Source organism: Pelodiscus sinensis, chromosome 17 (genome assembly GCF_049634645.1).
Source record: "Pelodiscus sinensis isolate JC-2024 chromosome 17, ASM4963464v1, whole genome shotgun sequence".
In the NCBI taxonomy this organism is placed as follows: domain Eukaryota; kingdom Metazoa; phylum Chordata; order Testudines; family Trionychidae; genus Pelodiscus; species Pelodiscus sinensis.
In genome coordinates, this window is record NC_134727.1 from 18,709,747 (window position 1) to 18,722,562 (window position 12,816).

The window sequence follows — 12,816 nt, forward strand, 5'->3', positions numbered from 1 at the left end:
CTGAGCCAATGTACAAGAGTGAATTTCACTTATAAAGAGGAATTTATTATCTCAAGTTCAGCTTAACAACTTCACTGAAATGTCTGGTGGGATAGAAGAGGCTGTATAAATGAAAGAGGCCAAATTCTGCCTCTGGCTTCAGATGTGACTCAGCACAGGGGGAGCCGCTTCAATGTATCTAAGGCTAGGTTTTAGCCCACCCATCTGAGGATAGGAAATTATATGAAATGCATAAATACCCAGGACCCTTACATCAATTCAGTAATGGCAAACAGATGTGTATGCTTCCTTGGAAAGGATGTTCAGGTCCCAGTAATGTTTCTTTTTGTATAGTGCCTTTCACCCTGAAAGAGCTCAATGCATTGCACAAAATACTAGTTATTATGGACTGGACTTGCCACCTACAAATGAAATGCAGCCACCTCTGTGTGTACTTCAGTGTCTGGAAATGCTGGCATATTTCCACCAGGAGCCATCAATCCGCCCACTATTCAGCCCCTAAACAACACAACCCACTTGCAGGTTCCTCCAGAGAAGTTTTTTAATCTCCAGAAGATTGCTTAGTTTCAAACAATATGGGTCTTTTTAAGCCACACTGGGGAAACAGCGGGCATATGAGGAAACCTCAGTTCAGGCACACAATAAAAGTGATTTGGTCCGATATTCAGCATCCAAAATGATTCTGTAATAGGAAAAAAAGATCTTTGTCGTATTGGATTTTATTTAAGTGTAATTGGTTGATCTCATTGTATTACTAGCAGTTATCAGTGGATCCCTTCTCTGTCAGTGGATCCTATGGGTTCAGCTGATGAATGATTCAACATTAACTTGTTAGCTCTTCTGAAGGACCCTATTTTCTTAGAAACAGGAGTAGGGGGAACCTGGTAAATGCTGACAGCCACCCATTGTGCTTTACTATCCTGTGGAATGAGCTGCCTCTTCTTTCTCATTGTATTACATTTTAAAAACTGGGAACTATTGTGCTTGGGAAAAGGTTCCTCTGAGAAGATACATATCTGTCATACAGGTTAACATCTGCTTCCCCTTTTCATTTTACACTGAGCAACCACATCTCATGTTCACACCTGGTACTTTTATCTTCTTTACAACTGCATTGATGACAGTATCTGGGCAAGGCCTGCAAATGGATACGGCAACATCTACACTGGCAGCTTCTTGTGCAAGAACTCTTTTGTGGAAGAGTTATTGTGCAAAAACTCTTCCACAAGAGAGCGTCTACACTGCCATGTGCTTTTGCGCAAGAGATGTGCTTTTGCGCAAGAGCATCCATGCCAGTGTAGATGCTCTCTTGTGCAAGAAAGCTCTGCTGACCATTTTAACCATAGGGGCTTTTTAAGCAAGAAATTCATGTTGCCTGTCTACACTGGCCTCTACACTGGCCTCTTGTGGAAGAGCTCTTGCGCAAGAGGGCTTATTCCTTGTGGGGAGAGGAATAACTCTTCCAGAAGAAGTCCTGTTTTACAACGCTGTACTGTAAATTTACTTCTGGAAGAACACTCGTGCAGTGTAGACAGCCGGCAAGTTTTTGCGGAAGAACAGCTGCCAGTGTAGACGTAGCCGGACTGTTTGGGTTTTCAGAAGTGCCAATCAGATTTCTAACCTTCCCGGTAGGAATGAGATGTATGATGCCAACAGATTTAGTTTAAGGATTTAGCTCTAATGTATCATTTTAGACGCGTAAATACATTTTAAAAATGAGTCTAGAGTGGTAAAAGATCAGTGGCTGCATGTAGTGGATAAAGGACTATTTACTGGACAGTTATAACAGCCACTCCAGATGCATTAACTTTATTTGAAGGGAAGGCAGCTCCTGTAAGTAATGTGTTGATGCTAGTTCACGAAGCTCCACCTCCATTCACTGCATTATTAATGGATCCTTGAATGAATGCTGCACAATGATAAGCATGATGCATTATGAGTATTTTAGGTAGCATCTATAGCCGTTCTTGTAGCATTTTACATAAGTTGCAAAAACATCTGAAAGCAGTTATTAAACAGCTCTCCAGTCAGATGTTGCTGCTGACATGTATTAGCAATACATCATTAATACTTTAACTCGTAACCTGGCAATCTTGCCAGTCAAGTGTTAACCTAGAACTAAATATCTGTGTGCGACCAATAAGAAATGCAGTATGTTCCAGGTTATACTCCTTTGTGTGTTCGGTACTATGCACTGTGCATGCTGCTGTGCTCAAAGCAGGACAGAATTAGACTAAAGTTCCAGTAAAGGCTTCTGCAGAGCTTGGAGCTGATAGGTGGAGTGGAGGTTAAGGATAATCTAGGAATGGCCCAATATTTGAACAAATACTTTGCTTCAGTCTTTAATGAGGCTAATGAAGAGCTTAGGAATAATGGTAAGTTAACAAATGGGACTAAAGATAAGGAGGTAGATATTACCATATCCAAGGTAAAAGCCAAACTTGAACAGCTTAATGGGAGTAAATTGGGGGGCCCAGATAATCTTCATCCAAGAATATTAAAGGAACTGGCACATGAACTTGCAGGTCCATTAGCAAAATTTTTTAATAAATCTCTAAACTCAGGGGTTGTACCATTTGACTGGAGAATTGCTAATATAGTTCCGATTTTTAAGAAAGGGAAAAAAGCAACCCGGGTAACTATAGGCCTGTTAGTTTGACATCTGTAGTATGCAAGATCCTGGAAAAAATTTTGAAGGAGAAACTAGTTAGAGACATTGAGGCTAATGACAATTGGGACAAATTACAACATGGTTTTACAAAAGGTAGATTGTGCCAAACCAACCTGATCTCCTTTTTTGAGAACGTAACAGATTTTTTAGATAAAGGAAATGCAGTGGATCTAATCTACCTTGACTTTAGTAAGGCATTCGATACAGTACCACATGGGGAATTATTGGTTAAATTGGAAAAGATAAGGATTAATATGAAAGTTGAGAGGTGGATAAGCAACTGGTTAAAGGGGAGACTACAGCAGGTCATATTGAAAGGTGAACTGTCAGGTTGGAGGAAGGTTACTAGCGGAGTTCCTCAGGGATCAGTTTTGGGGCCAATTTTATTTAATCTTTTTATTGCTGATCTTGGCACCAAAAGTAGAAGTGTCCTAATAAAATTTGCGGATGACACAAAGTTGGGAGCTATTGCCTATTCAGAAAAGGATCGGGATATCATACAGGAAGATCTGGATGATCTTGTAAATTGGAGTGATAGCAATAGGATGAAATTTAATAGTGAGAAGTGTAAGGTTATGCATTTAGGGATTCATAACAAGAATTTTAGTTATAAGCTGGGGACACATCAGTTGGAAGTAACGGAGGAGGAGAAGGACCTCGGAGTCCTGGTTGATTATAGAATGACTATGAGCCGCCATTGTGACATGGCCGTGAAAAAGGCTAATACGATCTTGGGATGTATTAGGTGAGATATTTCCAGTAGGGATAAGAAGGTGTTAGTGCCATTATACAAGGCATTGGTGAGACCCCATTTGGAATACTGTGTGCAGTTCTGGTCTCCCATGTTTAAGAAGGATGAATTCAAACTGGAACAGGTACAAAGAAGGGCCACTAGGATGATCCGAGGAATGGAAAACCTGTCTTATGAAAGGAGACTCAAGGAGCTTGGCTTGTTTACTTTAACCAAAAGAAGGCTGAGGGGAGACATGATTGCACTTTTTAAATATATTAGAGGGATAAATACCAGGGAGGGAGAGGAATTATTTAAGTTTAATACCAATGTGGACACAAGAACAAATGGATATAAGCTGGCTAGTAGGAAGTTTAGACTTGAGATTAGACGAAGGTTTCTAACCATTAGAGGAGTGAGGTTCTGGAACGGCCTTCCAAGGGAAGTAGTGGGGGCAAAAGATCTATCTGGTTTCAAGATTAAACTAGATGGGCTTATGAAGGGGATGGTTTGATGAGATAACATGATCTTGGTAACTAATTGACCATTCATTATCAGTGGGAAATAGGTCAATGGAGGAATGATAGGAGTTACTATAGAGAACTTTCTAGGTGTCTGGCTAATGAGTCTTGCCCACATGCTCAGGGTTTAGCTGATCACCATATTTGGGGTCGGGAAGGAATTTTCCTCCAGGGTAGATTGGCAGAGGCCCTGGAGGTTTTTCGCCTTCCTCTGTAGCATGGGATACAGATCACAGCTGGAGGATTCTCTGCATCTTGGGGTCTTCAAAGTATTTGAAGGCTTCAATATCTGAGATATAGGTGAGAGGATTATTCTAGGAGGGGTGGGTGAGATTTTGTGGCCTGCACTGTGCAGGGGGTCAGACTAGATGATCATAATAGTCCCTTCTGACCTTAAAGTCTATGAGTCTATGAGTGCAGGAGAAGGTAAGAAAATAGAACTCTTGTAAGACTGCAGTGCAAGTCTGGAAATTGGAGCAGATGTGTGTGCACGAGTTAAAAGGCAGCTCATGACCCTAGAAGTCCTTTATTCCAATTCCTTGACTGTAGAACTGGTTTCATTTGATCTTCTTACATTGTTTCTTTCTGTTAATTTCTATTTTCTGTAAAGTACATGTTTCTTTCTTTGCATTGCTTTATTTCTCCTTTTAAGCAAGAAGGTTTTGATTTTGGTTAACCTAGGAAAAGCTGCTTACAGTTGACTCCTGCTGATGGAAAAGTGTCTGAATTCAGGTTCTGTGAAATGGCTTTGAGCAGTGCCTGTACAGCAGGCAATAGAGCAGTGCCACAGATAGAAGGGAAGCAATGGAATTCTGGAGTAGCCTGGGTCCAGAATGGTGGAATTTATTGTAATGCTGGGACTCAAAGATGTGCAGATTATAAAACATTCAACTTCTGGATGCCCCGGCTCAGCAGGAAAGCCACAGAAAAGTGGCTCAAACACTTGGCATCCAGATTAAGTCTACTCTTGCCAGGGGAGTCAGCTGGAGAAAGTTAATTAATGTAACCCATCCCTATCACTCTGATGCTCCTGGCTCAGTGGTGACCACAGCATGACCCATCCATGCTCAATATGGCTCATTACACTCAGGGCACAGCAGCTGAGCCAATGTTACAGTTGAGCATGCCAGCACCTGCTCTCATTTTTATTTGTCATTTTTGAGGCTCTGTTAACACCTTCCTTCCCCTCCCACTCCATGCAACCCAGTGACCTTCCTTTGGCTGAAGGCAGCTGGATAAGACTCTTTTCAGAGCTTATCAATGACCCTTCTTGATTGGAGCATCTTTTGCTTTCTGCACTTAATTCATGAGGGAGGTATGGTAATTCCTTTAACAGAGAGCCAGTGGTTAGGATTTCAGGCAATACCTGATACTCTGCTTGGCTGGGGTTGATAAGTGCTAAGCCTGTTGAGATGGGTGTATTGTAATACAATCCCTTGGCAAGTTTATTCTTGTATCGGGGTTGTATAACTGGGTTTCATTGTTCAATTTTATCATCTGATTTTCATTCTGAAGCCATAAGCTGGCAATGAATGGCACTGTAATTGAAGCTTCCAGCCCAGCTTACAGGGACATGTACATTTAAAGATGATTGCACAGGCTCCCAGGACAGTCAAAATGATTAACCCTTCAAATCTGCTGGGTCCAGAACTTGAAGGGTTAATCATTCTGGGCCATACCAATGGATTTAGAAAAATTAGAAAAAGTATATATACACCAGTATGTATAGAATAGTATTGTACAAGTTGAACCTTTCTAATCCGGCACTCTCTGATCCAGCAACATCTGTGGTCTGGCATGATTTTAGTTAGTTGGATATCCACTTGCCATCAGCGTGACCAAGTTTCCCATGATCCTATAAAGTTTGTGTACAGCCGCCAGACCTGGCTCTCAGTGTTCTGTGCTGTTATTAACTCTAATTTACCTTTTAATGTATTCTAATGTCTGAGCACCACAATCAAGCCAACCTAATGTCCATGTGGATAGGCTGACGGAATTATTTTTCCATCAGTTTAAGCTACTGCCACTCAGAGAGGTGGATTAATTGTAGCAGTGGAAAAAACCCTTTCCATCATCTCAGGAAGCCACTGCAGTGCTACGTGCTGCTGGAATGCCTATGGTGCAGACATGAGGATAGGACAAGAAGCAATGGGCTTAAACTGCAGTAAGAGAGGTTCAGGCTGGACATTATGAACAAGTTCCTAACTGTCAGGGTGGTTAAAAACTGGAATAAATTGCCTAGAGGGGGTTGTAGAATCTCCATCACTGGAGAGATTTAAGAGCAGTTTGGATAGACATGTATCAGGGATGATCTAGACCAGGGGTTCCCAAACTTTTTGACACGGGGACCACTAAATCCATTCAAGAGCTTTTGGAGGACTGGTAACATTTATTTGCATATTTGCATATTCATTAAGTAAATGATGAATATGCAAATAAGTTATTTCTGGTCCTCCCAATGTCCCCAGTGCCAGCTTTAGCAAAGCTTTGATATGGTCACCCACAATATTCTTGCCTGCAAGTTAAGGGATTATGGATTGGATAAATGGACTGTAAAATAGATAGAAAGCTGGCTAAAGCAGGGTTTCATAAACCTGACTGGTCCCAGATGAGGGATTTTTTGGTCCGGGGAGGTCATTTCAGGGCTCTTGGTTCCCTCCCTCTCCACTAGGCTTCTTTGCACCTCCCTCCCCTGCAACTCAGCTGAACTGCCCACCCCCGCTGATTCCCTGCACCTCCCTCAAAACCATTACCCACAATCCAAGGGAGTGCAGCACCCGTTCCCTGCAGCCCCTCACAGCCCAGCTGAGCTGCCCTTCTGTTCCCTATGCCTCCGCTCATCTGCCTCAGCCCAGTTGAGCCCCATACTGATTCCCTGCATGCCTCCCCCACAGCACAGCTGAGCCCAGCTCTGATTTCCTGCCCCTTCCTCTCCTTGAGTCTAGCCCGGGGTTCCTTGCACCTCCTTCCTCCTGCAGCCCAGGTGAGCCCAGCGCCTTGCACCACCCCCTCCCCACACTTTCAGCCCAGCCCAGCCCCCCTCTAGCAGCAAAGGAGTAGCGAGGGTGTTATGCGCCCAGGGCAAAAGCAAAATTTGCACCCCCCCCCCCCCGCTGTCATGGGGTAGGGCCCTGAACCTGGCGCATGGCTGAGTCGGACCCTGAGAGGAGGGGGGGATCTTATACTGCATCTTCTCCCACCCCCTCCAGTTTGGGGCAGGCCCCCACATGCACTATCCACAACATCATTTGGAAGTCACCTCAGTAATGACAACTCCTTTAAATTGAGGCCTGGATTATCCAGCATGAGTTGAGGTAGAACGAGCACTGTGTGCACATGTTTGATATATTTTGACCAAAACTGTTACCTGCCCAACTTGTCAAAGGAGAAAGGTAACAGGGAGGCCAACAGGAATGATTTGAAGCAGTGTCTCTCAACCTTTTTTTAATAAAGTACCCCCCTTTAAAAAAATTATCAGTACAGTTTTCAGACACACAATTTTTTTTTCCATTACAACACATTTGTTTAAACAACTTAATCATCGCTGGGTGGATGATGAAATTTTTCGGTGTTAAAAAGTACAAACATAATAAAGCACTGAATAACAAACCAAAAATTCAGTTTTCTTCACATTTCAGTTGTATTGATGTACCCCCCCAGACTTCTCTCAAGTACCCCTACGGGTATTCATACTACTGGTTGAGAAACACTGGTTTAGAGCAGTGTTTTTCAACTTTTTTTTTATAAAGTACCCCATTTAAAAAATTATAAGTATCCCCAATGCACCCTTCCCCCAGATCCAGGCATCCCCAGCCCCCCTGCTCCAACCTAATTCCCCTTCTGCCCCAGAACACTCCCCCCCGCTCTAATTCAATGCCAATCCCCCAAAGCCAAGCACCCCCAGCTTCCCTGTCCTAGCCCAATCCCTCTCCTCCTTTCACGGAGCCAGGCAGGGTAGCCCTACCTTTAAAGTGGCTGCTCCTGCTGCTTGGCCCTGCCTCAGAGCCTTGATTGCTCAGGGAGCACGTGGCCCGACAGCGCACATGTAATGTAGAAAGCTGCTACCTTATAGCAATGTGCTACTGGTAGCATTTTCTTATCTGTGCGATTGTAAGGATATGGTCCTATAGGAAACTACTACCAGAAGTAGCACAATCCTACAGGGAGCATTTCCATACAGACCAGGTTCGCCGCTTGCCACAATTCTTGGTGCTGTGTGCTCTGCTCCCACCCCAGCCCAGCGCCCCCCTAGCGTGGCACCCAGGGGCAACTGCCCTCCTGTTCCTCCCCCTTGCTACACCTCGGCCTAACGTGGCACCCAGGGCAACTGGCCCCCCCCCCCGCTATGTCTCTGTGCCAGGAGCCCAGCACATGCAGCTGCATCCTTCGCCCTGCCCAGTCCCAGGGGACCCAGTGCCACATGTGCACTCTGGAAGCCTGGAGAACCCTGGGCATTTTTTTTCCCGGGCCGCAGCCCATAGTTTGGGAAACATTGATCTAGACAGTGCTTGGTCCTGCCATGAGGGCAGGGGACTGGACTCAATGATCTCTCGATGCCCCTCCAGTTCTAGGATTCTATTATTCTATGACCTGAGGGTTCTAGTTAGTTGCTCACAGTTTTTCTTCCCACTGTTCCTTACTGTTTACTCAAGACAGTGAACATCTTTTTTAAAGGTGAGCTGCAAAGGAGAATTGAAATATGAGTTAGACCTAGATTCCCATGGTGAAAGTCCTTACAGACCTGGCAATAATGGGCATATGTTTTAACCAGAAATGGGCCCAAGTTGCATAGAATAGATCAGGACTCCCATATTAAATTGTCAGTGCTTGTTTTGCTGAGGGATTTGGCTTGGCCCATATAGAGCTTAGCTGGAACGAGCTACCAACTGCAGGAATGTTCAGATCTAGGGATTTGTTCTGGTCTTATTTTAAGGCTTTTCTATCGTTACTAAATCCTCTTACTATATTGTTGGCTCACTGCAAGTGTCCCAGAAGGTATCCCAGATGGGTTGCACTAGGATACTTATTTATTATAGTTCCTTCAGGGATAGCCTAAATGAATCAAAATACCAAAAGGGTTTTTTGAAGGTAGGGAATTAAAAACAAACAAACCATCAGTTCAAACTGCTTTAAGCACAGACTGGTTAGCAGGAACTTCTGTTTTACTTTCTCTTTGTGGTTCAACTTTTATTGTTTCCACTATGCAACTCCTTCTATTTAAGATGGTAGTAGACGTTCTGTGGCTAGCAAAATCCATTGTGCCTAGAAAGCACTTTTCATCTATGGCCCTCTCAGCCCTATACGAAGGAGTAAAGTATCACCATCCTCACTAGTAAAGTGACTTGTCTAAGGCATCCCACCAGACCAGTGGCAGAGCCAGAAACAGATTCCCCATCCCCCAGTTCCCATGCTAGTGTCATACCCACTGAGCTACGCTGGCTCTCAAGGGTGTCAGAGCCTGTCTGACATTCATGCATGGCAGAGCAACAAGGCTGATTTTCCAAGAATGCAATTCAAGCTTCCTGGCTTTTTTTTTTTTTTTTTTAAAGTTGCAGCTGGTCTCTTGTGATTCGGCAGAAGCGAATACATGTGGCCAGAACAGGGGAAAGCTGAGAAGGCAGAAAATCTTTTAAGCCCCTTCACATTATTAATATATCAGATGAAGAAATACAGCAATTTCCTGAGACCCATTAAAGGCATTAACGTATTCATCGGAGAAAGCAAATTTAAGGTATCAAATGACTGCCCAGAAACAGGAACATTATCAATCAGAACCTGAGAAGTTAGTGTGGGAAGGAAAACGGACCATTTGATCCACTGACGCTCATCTTCTTAATACATTGTCCAGCCCCAGGAAAGCATCTAATTGCTTCTTGAATTACATCAGCATCTTAGATTAGTCAGCCTTGCCAGACAGTTAACTGCTGACGTTACTTGCTTTTTGAGCAATTCAATAGCATGTCAGATCTTTGGTAAAAGCCAGACAACCCAATGACTGACCCTGGATCAGCAGACCAGGAAGTTCTGGCACTTGCTCTGCTCCTGATTGTGAAACAGAACTGTATTTACTGGCATTATAGCACTGAATATTTGCTTTTGTCTACTTTGCATTGGTTAACTGCAATATAAACTAAATTATAAATCATTTTATGGGGATACTAACTGGTCTCCACTTCAGACAAAAAGTGCTCCCTTTTTAACACCAGTACTATCTCCCTGACAGGAAACTTACGCTCCAGTTAAGAATATAGGACTTACCATGCCTCTGGGCCATCACGGCTGGAATTCTGTCACCAACAGTTGCCAAGGACAAATGCTTCAGCAGCACAGAAGCAGGGGGAGCAGCTTTGCAACCCCCTATACAATAGTTTTGTGACCCGCTCACAACACCTATTTGGTCAGGACCCCTACAATTAAAACACGATGAATTTTCAGATTTAAGCTTAGGACCATAAAATTGACCAAAATGGAGTGTGAATTTGGTAGGACCCTGATCATGATTCTCTTCACTGTATAGAATATAAAAGCAAACACCAAGATGTGACTTTATTTCTTCCTTGTAAGGTAACCAGAAAGAAGTAAGCAAGAATGAACACAGTGCTGATTCCTGATGCTTTACTAATAATTCATCTGTTTTACTACTAGAAGTTTTGATGCTTGTTGTTGAACAAGCTGCATATGAAGTTCTGGTATTATTTTCTCCTTCATACACCATCAGATGCCTTCTCTAGGTACTCAGTCAAAGGGCCTTTTTCAGATTAATGAACACCTTGTGCTTATTTTCCCTTTTCTCTCTACATTTTCCATTAATTGCCTCACTATAAAAACAGCATCTATTGTTGACCTTCCTAGCATGAAACCATGTTAATTTTCACTCATGTCTACACCATTTCTCATTTTACTAATTCTGTCATGTAGGACTCATCAACTTTATACCTCTAAAATTTGTGGCGTTGCCTGTGTCACCTTTTCCCTTGTATCTCAGCCCTGCAATGCAGCAGATCTTTATCTGTTGTAGGTTTTGCTGCAATGCAACATTACTTTGGGGGCAACACCTGAATCAATGATTCAGGAAAGATCACCTAAATGCCAGGAGATTTAGTGTAGGGATACATTTGCCCCACCTAATTCTTACTGCCCGTTCAGGGGTGTGGTCAGAATGCACCTCTGGTATACCAGTCTAAAGACTGGTGGATATGAGAGGTTGTCCATTAGCCTGGCTACCTGCATAACACAGGCCATTAAATTTTATCTAAATTTCTGCGGCAAGGCCCAGATCCGCAGACATTTAGGTGCCAAATTCCCATTGATTTCAATGGCAATTTGCACCTAAATATCTCTTGAGGCTCTGGAGCCAAGCCTGTAACTTGTTTGAATTATAGACTATCTTTTAGAAAGATATCTAGTCATGACTTAAAGCCTTCAGATGTTGGAGCACCTGCTATATTAAGACGTAAATTGTTCCCATAGTTAATTACCATCCCTTAATGAGCCCTCAGGTCATTGTACCACAGAGTAGTGGCTAAGTCATGCACATAGCTGCAGTGCAAGTGGGAACCTTGTGCCCAACTTTGCACAGCCTGGAACTCAGGGTAAGGTGAATCCTAGATTATCCCAGGATGTGTGGGGCTCAATCTCTCTCAAGCTTAGCTCATTAAACCATTTTGTGGCCAGCAGGTGGCCCCAAACTCCCAACAAATATACACATAGGCTACATCTACACTGGCGCGTTCTCACACAAACTCTTTTGCGGAAGAGTTCTTCTGCAAAAACTCTTTAAGAGAGCATCTACACTGGCATGTGCTTTTGTGCAAGAGCATCTGTACCAGTGTCGATGCCCTCTTGCGCAAAAAAGCTCTGATGGCCATTTTAACCATAGGGCTTTTTTTGCGCAAGAAATTCATGTTGCCTGTCTACACTGGCCTCTTGCACACAAACAGTTGCTCAAAAGGGCTTATTCCTGAGCGGGAGCATTAGAGTTCTGGCGTAAGAAGCCCTGATTTCATACATTAGAATGTCAGTTTACTTGCGCAAGAACACGTGGCCAGTGTAGACAGGCAGCAAGTTTTTGCGCAAGAGCAGCCGCTTTTGCACAAGATCGGCCAGTGTAGAGAAAGCCAATAAAGAACAAGGTATTATTTTGCTCCTAGGAGCACCCACTTTAATAAGTTACCATGCACTCTGAGACCTCCTGAATATTAATGTGTTAAAAGCCCCTCAGTTTAACCCTGAGCCAGCAGCTATTTAAACTTTGGATCCTGTTTACAAGGCCACTGCTAATAAGATGCCCAATGTATTAAGAGCAGCAGATTTATATTACCAGTTCCTATACATTTCTATAAAGAAAGTATTAAGGCTGCCCCTGTATGACCTATTCAAGCATCTGGAAGGCTGCCTGGTGACAAGCTCTATGACAGGAAGAGAGTCCAGTTTTGTAGAAGTGTAGCATATGCCACAAGTGAAAGTGGGTGCATACATGTATATCCTGATGCTTTGTTTACAACAATCAGAAGCCTTTCAGAAAGTCTAAGCTATTGGGCTTGGATGGCAATAATATCCCAGGTGTGGAAGGCTTGGAGTGGAAGGGTCCTCTTTGGAACAGGAATGAGGCTAGAAAAATTGTGGGGTAATGAGAAGTTATACAACTCCCAGTTAAGGCTAAAGCTTCACAACAGAGGGCCCACGCAAGGTTTCCCACAGCAGTAAGGCTTTGCTGGGACCTAGGCGTAGGACACGGTTCAGATATATTCCTTTAAGTTCAGGGAAAGGAAATAGCTCCTGCAATAAGCTTCTAAGAGCTATTTGCACCCTTCGGCTCTAGCACCAATTTCCTTTTTCAGCCCAAGTGAGTTTAAGCATATATTTTGGATAGGACTGAACTGGTTGTCAGGAAC